The sequence below is a fragment of the Giraffa tippelskirchi genome, chromosome 10 (genome assembly GCF_054371585.1).
Source record: "Giraffa tippelskirchi isolate mGirTip1 chromosome 10, T2T-mGirTip1v1.2.pri, whole genome shotgun sequence".
In the NCBI taxonomy this organism is placed as follows: Eukaryota; Metazoa; Chordata; class Mammalia; order Artiodactyla; family Giraffidae; genus Giraffa; species Giraffa tippelskirchi.
This window is the reverse complement of record NC_137284.1, coordinates 7,237,516-7,247,504: the sequence shown is the minus strand read 5'-3', so window position 1 is coordinate 7,247,504 and position 9,989 is coordinate 7,237,516. Positions and strand designations below refer to the sequence as shown.

General features: G+C 51.0%; 3 long non-coding RNA genes across 3 annotated transcripts; 2 read left to right on the top strand and 1 right to left on the bottom strand.

Annotated features, from left to right (window-relative positions):
* Window positions 1-3,851, top strand: LOC145522976 (uncharacterized). Its single transcript, XR_014066282.1, has 5 exons — window positions 1-1,373; window positions 1,748-1,943; window positions 2,450-2,562; window positions 3,109-3,245; window positions 3,479-3,851. It is a non-coding gene; the product is annotated as an uncharacterized LOC145522976 (long non-coding RNA).
* LOC145522978 (uncharacterized) lies at window positions 2,304-7,837 on the bottom strand. Its single transcript, XR_014066284.1, has 3 exons — window positions 7,741-7,837; window positions 7,188-7,531; window positions 2,304-3,352 (listed from the first exon to the last, which is right to left on the bottom strand). It is a non-coding gene; the product is annotated as an uncharacterized LOC145522978 (long non-coding RNA).
* LOC145522977 (uncharacterized) lies at window positions 7,394-9,034 on the top strand. The gene is made up of 3 exons (XR_014066283.1): window positions 7,394-7,514; window positions 7,763-8,136; window positions 8,514-9,034. It is a non-coding gene; the product is annotated as an uncharacterized LOC145522977 (long non-coding RNA).
* The last annotated feature ends 955 nt before the right edge of the window (window positions 9,035-9,989 follow it).

The following is a 9,989-nucleotide window of genomic DNA, read 5'->3' as shown; positions in this document are numbered from 1 at the left end:
ACTTGGGGCCTTGCCAGGCAGGCAGGTGTCGGGATCTCAGGAAAGGCAGACGTAACTCCAGGGCAGTGGTTTGAGTACAGCTCTGACAACTGGTCCCTGTTCCCTGCTTTGCTGCTTATCGGCACATGCTTTTGGCCAACCAAATTTCTTAAATTCTTAAAGCCAATTTCCTCAGAATGGGGACAAAAACAGTGCATTGCTCTCCAACGGTGTGAAGCTGAAGCGTGGTTCGCCTGTGGTGCGGGTGCTGGGAGTGAGTGGGGCGCCACCCTTCCTGTCCATTATGACAAAAACACAGAACGATGGAAAGTTCCCAGCCTTCTCTTCCCACATCGCACAGCATGGGGTGTTCTGCCGGTTCTTTCTGGAGGTTGAGTGGTTCTTTGACAACAGAGTCAACTGGACTAATCAATATTTCCATCTGATCATAAACTTTTCAGGTTTATTTTCTAAGAAAATTACATTGTTCATATGTATTAGTGTGCAATATCCTTTTACATTTTATTTTATTTACATTTTAATATCTTTATGAATAGTTTTCTTCACTTTGTTCTTTGTTTTAAGTCAATTTCTTGTTGACTGTGCTGAGTCTTCGTTGTTGTGCATAGGCTGTCTCTAGCTGTGGTAAGCAAGGGCTTGCCACACGCAGAATTCTCATTGTCGGTGAATTCTCCTGTTGTGGAGCGCCAGCTCCAGGGCACGTGAGCTCAGTAGCTGTGGAGCACAGGCGTAGTTGTCCTGTGTCCTGTGGAACCTTCCTGGACCAGGGATCACACCTGTGTCCCCTGCAGGTGGACTCCGAGCCACTGGACCACCAGGGAAGTCCTTCACTATGTTCTTATTGCTGGTTTTTCTTTTTCTTGAATAGTCTTTTAAGAACTCTATTTTATTGACCTTTTCGAAGAAGCAGCTTTAGACAAAATAAGTAGTTTACTGCTTTCATTTTGTAATTCATAAATTTCTGCTTTTATTTCATTCTTCTCTCCGGCTTTCCTTGGACTTTGTTCTGTTACTCTCTTTCTAGAGTCTTGCATACCTCATTCATTCATGTTCAGACTCACATGCTTTTAACAACGGAAAGAGGTGGAGAATGGCACAGGGTAGCTGTGGCCTAAGGTCCTGCTCCAGCCCTGCGGCTCTGTCATCCCTGTGACCTTGGACAGGGCCCTCAACTACTGAGGTGTGGGGCCTAAGAGAGGCTACTGATGCCACCCAGGAGGATGTACCCATGCCAGTTGGTGGCTGGGGCCTGGCAGACACATGGAGAGGGAGTTCAGCAAAGAGAAGCAGTGAACTGCTGTCGCCTCCTTCAAGTTTTGACTTCTAATGCTCATCTCCATGGCCAGACCCTGAGCTGGTCCCCAGGAACACAGGTAAACATGATGACTGGCCCTGCCTTCATGGTACACATTTTTTTTTAAACTATGGTAATCAGCCTCTGGTTTACTGAATGGTTACTTGAAGAAGTGACCAGAAGTAGTTCTAAACACTACTGCTTTTTTGAATCTATGGCTCCCTTTGTTCATTGCTTAAAGTATTATTTTTATAAATGCCCCACGGCACTCAAGAAGGTATTCTCTGATACATTCCACATTCTGGATCAGTCCCTTTGCGTGTTTTTTGCTCTGGTTCAAATCCACTATGTCTTTTTGTAGGTGAGGAGTGTAGTTACATTCTCAGCTCCTCTTCTGGTTCTCCCCGCTTCCCCCAAGATGGTTCAGCAGCTCTGTTCTGTGTTTTGCTGCAGCATCATTGGAACATCAAGATCTGCCTGTTTGACTGCTGCCTGCTTGGGATTCACTTTGTCTGATGTAGACAGGGCAGACCTTCCCCCCACCCCACCCCACCCCGCCTGGCCATGTCTCATTTGCATTCGACTGAAGTACCTGTGGAGAGTTATTTTCAACTGAAATTTGGAACTATTTTTACATCTTTCTGCCTATGTATGTGTGTTCATTTTACATCGTTAAATTGGTAGCTGTTTTGCTTTTTCCACTTCAGGTTATGTTGTGGGCACAGTTACCCTGCTGAAACCATGCACCTGTTCTAATTGAGGCCCCCTGGGCATTTAGGGGGGAGACTGTCGCTGCTGCCTTGTGAGCCATAGCAGCTGGGGTCCAGCATTTTGTGATGACAGATGACTGTCACAAACGTCTTTTGGCAAATCCCTCATGGACTTGCATTCCCCACTGGCCAAAGGGAAGAAGCGGTTGCCTAGTCCTCCTTGCTCACTGCCCTGTGCCCTCCAGGTGGGTCTCAGTGGCCAGTGACGCATTTATATTTGCTCACTGACTATGAGTGTGTGCTGGTTTCTTGAAGCCACTTTAATTGTCACCCTTTTAGCCGGTGGCATGTTTCCCTGTGTAGATCACCCTCTGGGTTTCCCGAAGTACAGACAGTGAGGGCCTTGTCACTAATGTGTCAAATTAACTCTTTGCTCATCTTGCAGAGTATGTTTTGACTACCCCCATTTCTGGGGCCTTTTAAGGTCAGAGCTTTGTTGCTTCATCATCAGGTTGGGACTTAGATGGCCATGCACGTCTCTCTCTCCTGCTGCAATAAGTAAGTGCTGCCTTTTGTTGTATGTTTGGGGTGGGGGGTGAAGATGAAGGAAGGCTGTGAGGGGAGATGGGCTAGAAAGAGGGACAGGGACATGAGGGATATGGGTGAGGGGATGGAGGCTCGGCTCCCAGGCCTGGCTCTGAGCCCACCTGGTGGGCCCCAGACCTTGGGGGGTGGGATGTGTGTGTGAATGGGGTCAGCTCTGCTCACACTTCTCAGCCTGATGTTCGGTGTGACCCTGAGCAGGTTTCAGTCCTCTCTCAGCCTCTCAGCCTTTCATCTGGACTTTGCAAAGGAAGGGGCTTCTGAGCTCCTCAGGGCTGACAGCAGGGTTTCAGGAGCCCTCCCTCTGTGAGAGGCCGGGGCAGAACTCCTGGATGGAGATTACAGAGCTGGGAGGGGTGCACCCACTGGACTGGTCGTGGGCCCAGGGGAGGCAGAGTCTGGCCTAGGAGCAGTGGGTGCTGCAAGCAGGGGGCTGGGAGGGAGGCCTGGGCAGGTACTGGCCAGTGTTCACAGTGAGCCCCTTGTACCTCTGGGCCCCAGAACGCAGGCCCCCTGAGTCGATGAGAGGAGAGACTGGTGGGGACCCTGTGCTTCCGACTTCGTCTTCAGTCAAGGCAGTTCCCAGGAGGGATTCCACAGCTGACGATGGCTGAGACGGAGGACAGCAGGCGAGGCAGGTGGGCATGTCTCTGACCCCAGGCAGCCGGGGCACAGCAGACCTGCAGGACCATTGGCACTGGTGCTAGGCCAGAGTGCTCAAAGTTTCCCCTGGCTCTTAGATTTCCTGTTGTGATGAAAAATTTAAGATTTTTGTCTTTAATTATAAAAGTAATCTGCATAGAGTTAAAAATTCAAGCCATGGAAAAGCTATAAAACAAAAGTAAAATTTCTTTCCCCTCACCCATCCCAGCCCTACTACGCAGAGGTGACCTCTCAAGTGTCTCAGGGTTTCAGAGGTTTCTGTACCCATACACATCCTGTCACCGCTGGCACTGTCCTAGAAGCATCAGGACTGTGACTTATGCGTGGGTCTGCCCGTCGGATGTCACGTGCTCTTGTGGCTATGCAGCGCAGCACGACAGGAGACACATCTCTGTGAAGCTGAGGGGACATGTGTCCCCTGGCTGTGCCTATGAAAGGGGTGTCCGGGGAGGAGTGAGCCTGGGGGGTGGGGGGCACGGAGCCGCCGCAGGTGTTTCTTTTCCTGGACGCGGCTCATGGCCGTGTCCAGGTTTTGCTTTTCACCTTTGAGTCTGTGAGAAAATGAGCAGGAAAAAGCAAAAGGCGCTGGTGGTGGCACGCCTGGCACTGCTGGGCCAGGGTTCAAGTCCCTGCGGCGTCCCTGCTTCCTTCCGGCTCCCCACTCCAGGCCCTTCCTGCCCGATCAGGCATCGTGGTCTCCAAGGAGAGAGGTGTTGGGGTGGGGCACCCAGGGCCTCTCCCAGGAGCCCTCCAGCTCTACTCGGCCCCTCACCCCCTGGAGGGGCCTGGCTGAGATGAGCAGACACGGAAGGTGGCTGGAGCTCAAGGGCTCTATGGGTTGCAGCCCCCCTCCCCCCGGGCCACATGTCGTGGGTGGATGTGGGAAGGGGAGGACAGCTTAGGGGCTGCAAAGCCCAAGGTTAGGGGGCCCATCTAGGGGCCACACTTATCAGGGTGTGCTCCCCACCTGGCCTTGTCCACCCAGAGCTCCCGGGATCAACTCACCACTGCCCTCCTCTCTGCCTCTGAGGACCAGGAAGGGCTGGGTGGACAAGGTCTAAGAAGAGGAGGCGTGGCCCAAGTGGGCAGGTCATGGAGTGGCCCTGGGGAGAGGGAAGAGACACCAACAAGCAGGCCTCAGTGCAGAAAATGCAAGAGGGGCCTGAGTGGCCCTGAGCCTGCACTCTCCAGGCACCTGGGACTGGAAGCAGGACCCCAGGAGACCCCAGCTCAGGATGCAACTGGGGCGGCTGTGATCTTAGTCAAGCCCACACACAAGCGGACACAAGTGGGCGCCTCGCCTCTCAGCCTCTGAGTTTCCCTCTGCCTCTCCCCTAACTTTGGCCAGCTTCCCTCATTCCTGCCTTCCAAGAGATCAAGAGGATCAAAACCCATTTTTTTGGACCTGATGCTGACAGTCTGCACCTCGGAACAGGGCTGCCTGGGCTCCAGTCAAACCCTGAGATTCCCAAGGGAGCCCCTGCCCATCACTGCAGTAATCTCTCCCTTTAACAACACGCATTTCAACATGCATCTCCTAAAGAACAGCTGGAAGCAGGAGGGGAGGCATGCCAAGTTGGCCTGGGACACAGGGCTCTCAGAGCCCAGTTTGAACACCAGGACCCCCATAGGTCTTCTCAGCCCAAACTCTAGTCACATGATGGGACAGGTCCTCCCAGGAAGCTGGGCTCCCACACATGGACAAGCCGGAGGGAGACACAGGCTGCAAGCCTGGGGTAGGGTGTGGGGAGGGATGGGGTTGCAGAACTAGGAAACAGAGAAGGGTGCGGGCCAGCCAGCCTTGGTTAAAAGAATTCCTTAATAAGGGGCCTTGACTTGGGCCTCCTGAATGAGAGCAGTGGCTGCTTTGCCATCACCAGCAGTGCCTCAGCCTCTTGGCAAGCTCTGCTGACAGAAAATCCCTCTTTGGAGATGGTGTTTCTTGAGGGTGGTGAGAGGAGACAGAGGGGGCCATGATCCCACGAGCAGACTGTCCAGGCCTGGGTAGTGAGGTGGCCATGTCCATCAAGGTGCCCATCTATCTGAAGCCTGGCAGCCACAAGAACAAAAAGAAGCTGTGGGACCTGCTGTGCTTGGACACAGTCAGCCTGGTGGGGGCTGACAGGCTTATGTGCATGCATGAGCAAAGGCACAGAGGCACCTGAGTTAATGCCAGAGGGGAGCCAAGACATGGCAAAAAGAACCTAGGTCTCTGAGTCCAACCTAGCCTTGTGAGAGTCAGTTTCTCCATTTCTAAAATAGAGTCAGTGATACCTGCCTTGCAGAGTTGTTGAGAAAACCAGCGATAACATTGCTTAATTTGCATGTGTGTGTGCATGGTCAGTCGTGTCCAACCCTCTGTGACACTATGGACTGCAGTACACCAGGCTCCTCTGTTCAGGGAATTCTCCAAGCAAGAATACTGGAGTGGGTTGCCATGCTCTTCTCCAGGGGATCTTCCCAACCCAGGGATCGAACCCATGTCTCCAGCATCTCCTGCAATGGCACATTTACCACTGAACCACCAGGGAAGCTGTAGTGGGATTTGAACTCAGGTCTGTGAGAACCCAAAGCTGCCATATCTGGGCGAAGAGAGGGATCTGAAGTGGAAGAGATTGGTGGGGGCACCACAGCTGGTCTACCACCCTAGAGCCCTACCACCCAAGGGCACTGTCCTTCATGCCCATCTCTGGGCCAGCTCTGTAGGGCCCAACACCACCTGGCAGGGCACAGGGCAGGGGCTCAACCATACTCACAGGAGATCATAGGGACAGTTGGCCTAGGAGGAAAGCCCACCCTGTCTGAGTACCACACCCACTTCCAGAGTTTCAATTGCCTCCTGCTGGAGCTAGGTTAGGATATACGCTCCCACCAAGCAGAAGAGCCAGTGACACCACTAGTGAAGCAGGAAGGAAGTGGACACCAGCAGCTTTCCCACATGCTGCTTGGCTATTCCTGGTGGGTCTCTATAAATACCCCTCCCTGAAGTTATTCAGAGCCTGTCTTCCTCCATTGCTGATCCCTCTGTAGGTTCCCACCCCCACTCCTTTCAGGGCAGAGCCTGGTTCCAAGGATCCAGTCACTGTGTTCCCTCAGTCACAATTCTAGTATCTCTCCCCAGCTCAGAGGCCCCTTGAGCTTGTCGGTAATACAAGGGACACAAATGCAGGCTGCTTGGCCAAACTTCAGAAGCCCTTCCCTAGGGGCCAGGAGGGAGCTGCCCTTGGCCAGCATGGTCCCCATTACCTCAGTGATGTGGGTGATGGGCATCAAACCCAGCGGGGCTGAGGGGAAGCCCTCCATGTCCTGCTGTGGGCAGGCAGGCCTCACCAGAGGCCTCCTCCAGAGAGCAGTCTAGCCTTCTAGGTTCCTAATCCCCTATCCCTGAAAAGGCAGAGACCAAGAAGTCTGACCCACCCACTGGCCGGATGTCTCTCCCTTTCCTCATCTAGAGCTGCTATGGGAGTCTGATGGGGGCAGCAGGAGCTCCACAAACTAGCCCTCAACCACAGATCACACCATGATAGCATGATTAGGTAGGCCTTGGGTATGTGTCTGAAGCAAAGAAACAACCACCTTTCCACCTTTCTCTCAGCCACTGGCCTCCAAGGATGGGAAGAAACTCAACAGGTGAAAGAGCATTCCAAGTAGGAAGCAAGGCGGCTAGGGGCTGGAGGTAGAAAAGCACTGGGTTCAATCTGCCGGGAGTCTGGGAGACTAGTGGGCTACAAACAAGGTTGGAAAAAGGGCTGGGCTCTGGTGTATCTGCTCCTCCGACCTGTGGGACTCGAGTAAGGAGATGCATTTGAAGAATTCTGAGACAAACGTTTGAATTACACGTCTAACTCAAGGTGCTATTTATCTATTCTGTGCCAAACACTATTCTGAATATTTCATAAATACATTAACTTGGGGACTTCCCTGGTGGTCCAGTGGTTAAGATCCCAACATCTGCGGTGTTCCACAGCCCGGCAGGGTGCCAACTTTCCAGCTCCTCAGGGTCGAAAGAGAAGGGAGAGCGCCATCTTGTGCACCCGCTCTAAAAGCCGTGGTGCGCCCAGGACGATGCCCGCGCCTGCGTGGATCTCGGGGGGCGTGGCGAAGAGGATGGGGGTGTGGCCTTAGTGGAAGGCGTGAGGCCGTGATGCAATGCACCCCTAGTGGCGGGTGTGTTCGTCCTCTTGCTCTGCAGCCTTTGGATTCCGTTTCCACGGTTACGGCGGCGTTGCAAGACACTGTCCCAGGTAAGATCTAGGTAGAACTGAAACATGAAACCTGAAAGACTGAAGTCTTAAGGGCTCTGAGGAACGGGAAAGCAGTGCCTCACTGTGGGTCGCAGGAGGCCTGGCTTGACCTGCGCCTGCCCCTCCTATGGCTCTCTAGGATGCTGTCCGGTCCACAAACACCCTTAAGAGCCACGAACTGTCCTGGATTCCCATACTCCTCCCCGTACCTCGCCCAGCTCCTGACCTCACTATTTTCTATCCTCCAGTCGCCAAGATGCAGCTGTTCGTCTGTGGCCGGGAGCTGCACACTCTTGAAGTGACCGGCCTGGAGACCGTTGCCCAGATCTAGGCAAAGATAATCGAGTATCCCCGAGCCATCCGCCCTTTGCCAATCCTTCTGTGATCCGCCCTTTGCCAATCTTTCTGTGATCCGCCCTTTGCCAATCCTTCTGTGGCTTCCTAAAGAGAATACTCTTGGCTCTCCCTTTCCTTCCTCGTCCCATGTATCCTCCCTGGAGGGCCTCACTCCTGAGGCTGAGGTCGTGCTTCTGGCAGATTTCCCCCTCAGGATGAAGCCGCCCTGAGCCAGTGTGGGGTAGAAGCCCTGACTACCCTGGAAGTAGTGGGCCGCATGTAGGAGGTGAGTGGAGCTACAGAGGCCCCAGACTGGTGCCCAGAGGGTGTTTGTGACCCTTAGATTTATCTTGTTTGCCCTGCACAGCGTCTAGCATTTTTTGTTTCAATTTACAATATCTAAAAGCCAGCTCATTTCATGATAAAATGCAATATCTGGCTTGAAAAATTGGGAGGATCTGGTGACAATGACCTATGTTCTAATATACCAACAATCTGCCCTACCTGACTAAGGGCTGCTCCCTTTGGAAGGCTCTCCAGTTTACCCCCCTGCTCCCTGTTACTCCTCAAAACCAGTGTCAGTTACCATTTATCAGCAGATTTGTGCTGCTGGTTCTCTCAGAATAAAGAAAAATGAACTCTCTTTTTGTGTCTCTATCAAAGGTGGGAAAATGAAAGATGGATCCAGAGCATTGTATGTTTCAAGAAAAGTGGGAAGGAGCCTATTTCTTTGTGGAAGTCAAGAATAGCCCTGTGTGTTTAATATGCAAACAAACTTTATGTCAAAAGAATACAACTTAAGACGCCATTATGAAACAAGCCATAGTAAGAATTTTGACTGGTATGCTGAAAAGATGCATGATGAAAAACTTCATGAACTAAAAAAAACACTAAACTTTCTACAGCATTTATCATCGAATGCAAATAAAATAAGTGATGTTGCTGTGAAGTGCAGTTACATAAGTGAAAAAATTGCTCAGGTATCAAAACCTTTTACAGATGGTGAGTTTCTAAACGATTGTCTATCCAGTGCAGCTGAAATCCTGTGACCTGAACAGAAACAAGCATTTGCAAACGTAAGTTCTACTTTTGGAAACACTGTTGCTCAGCGAGTAAAAGATAATGGCTGAGAACTTACAGGACAAGTTGTGAGAAAAAGTGAAATAAATCATTTGTGACATTTTCTATTGCAGTTGATGACAGCACATACATAAATAATATGAGCCAGTTAATTATATTTATCTGCGGTGTTGAGAATTAAGCTAATTTTTCTTTTTTTGGCTGTGCCACATAGCTTGCAGGATCCTAGTTCCCCAATTAGGGAATGAACCCAAGCCATGCCAGTGAAAGCATGAAGTCCTAACCACTGGGCTGCCAGGGAATTCCCTAAGTTAATTTGATAACAGAAAAAAAAAATGATTGAGCCAATTCAACAAATATTTGTTGGCAATATACTATATGCAACGCCCTACTCTGAGTGCAAGTCAGTTTGGTCTTTTGTTCATTTCATGACATTGATCTGTTTACCTTGTCCGTTTGAGCTTTACCTTTATCCATAAAATGAGGCTATTACTGCACATATTAGTTATCTGTTACTGCATCCAAGTTATATCAGTGTGAAATGGCTTAAAACAAATATTATCATACTAGTATTTCTAGGTCAGGCATCTGGGAGTGGCTTACTTAGCAGGGTGGTTTCAGCTGAGGGTCTCTTAATGGTTTGCAATCAAATTGTCAGCTGGGCCTGCAGTTCTCCGAAGGCATTAGCAGGGCGAGAGTATATGCATCCAAGATGGCACAGATACACGGCTGTTGGCAAGAGGCCTCAGTCCCTGGCTGCCTGGGCCTATCCGTAGGGCTGCTCACAACATGGTAGCTGACTCTCTTGAAGCAAATGGTATGAAGGAGAACGCACTGAAGAGAGACACAATATCTTTATTACCTGCTCTTGAAAGTGACACACATCGCTTCTGTCATATTCTGTTGGTCACTGTTTTTATCGTATATTTTATTTTCTGTGTTCTGATGCTCTGACCTCTGGGACCATGCTGACCCTGAAGGAACTGCTCCTCCCAAGATTAGCCAATCCCAGGGGATATAAACTAACCAATCCAGAGCCCATACCCACAACCACTTCCT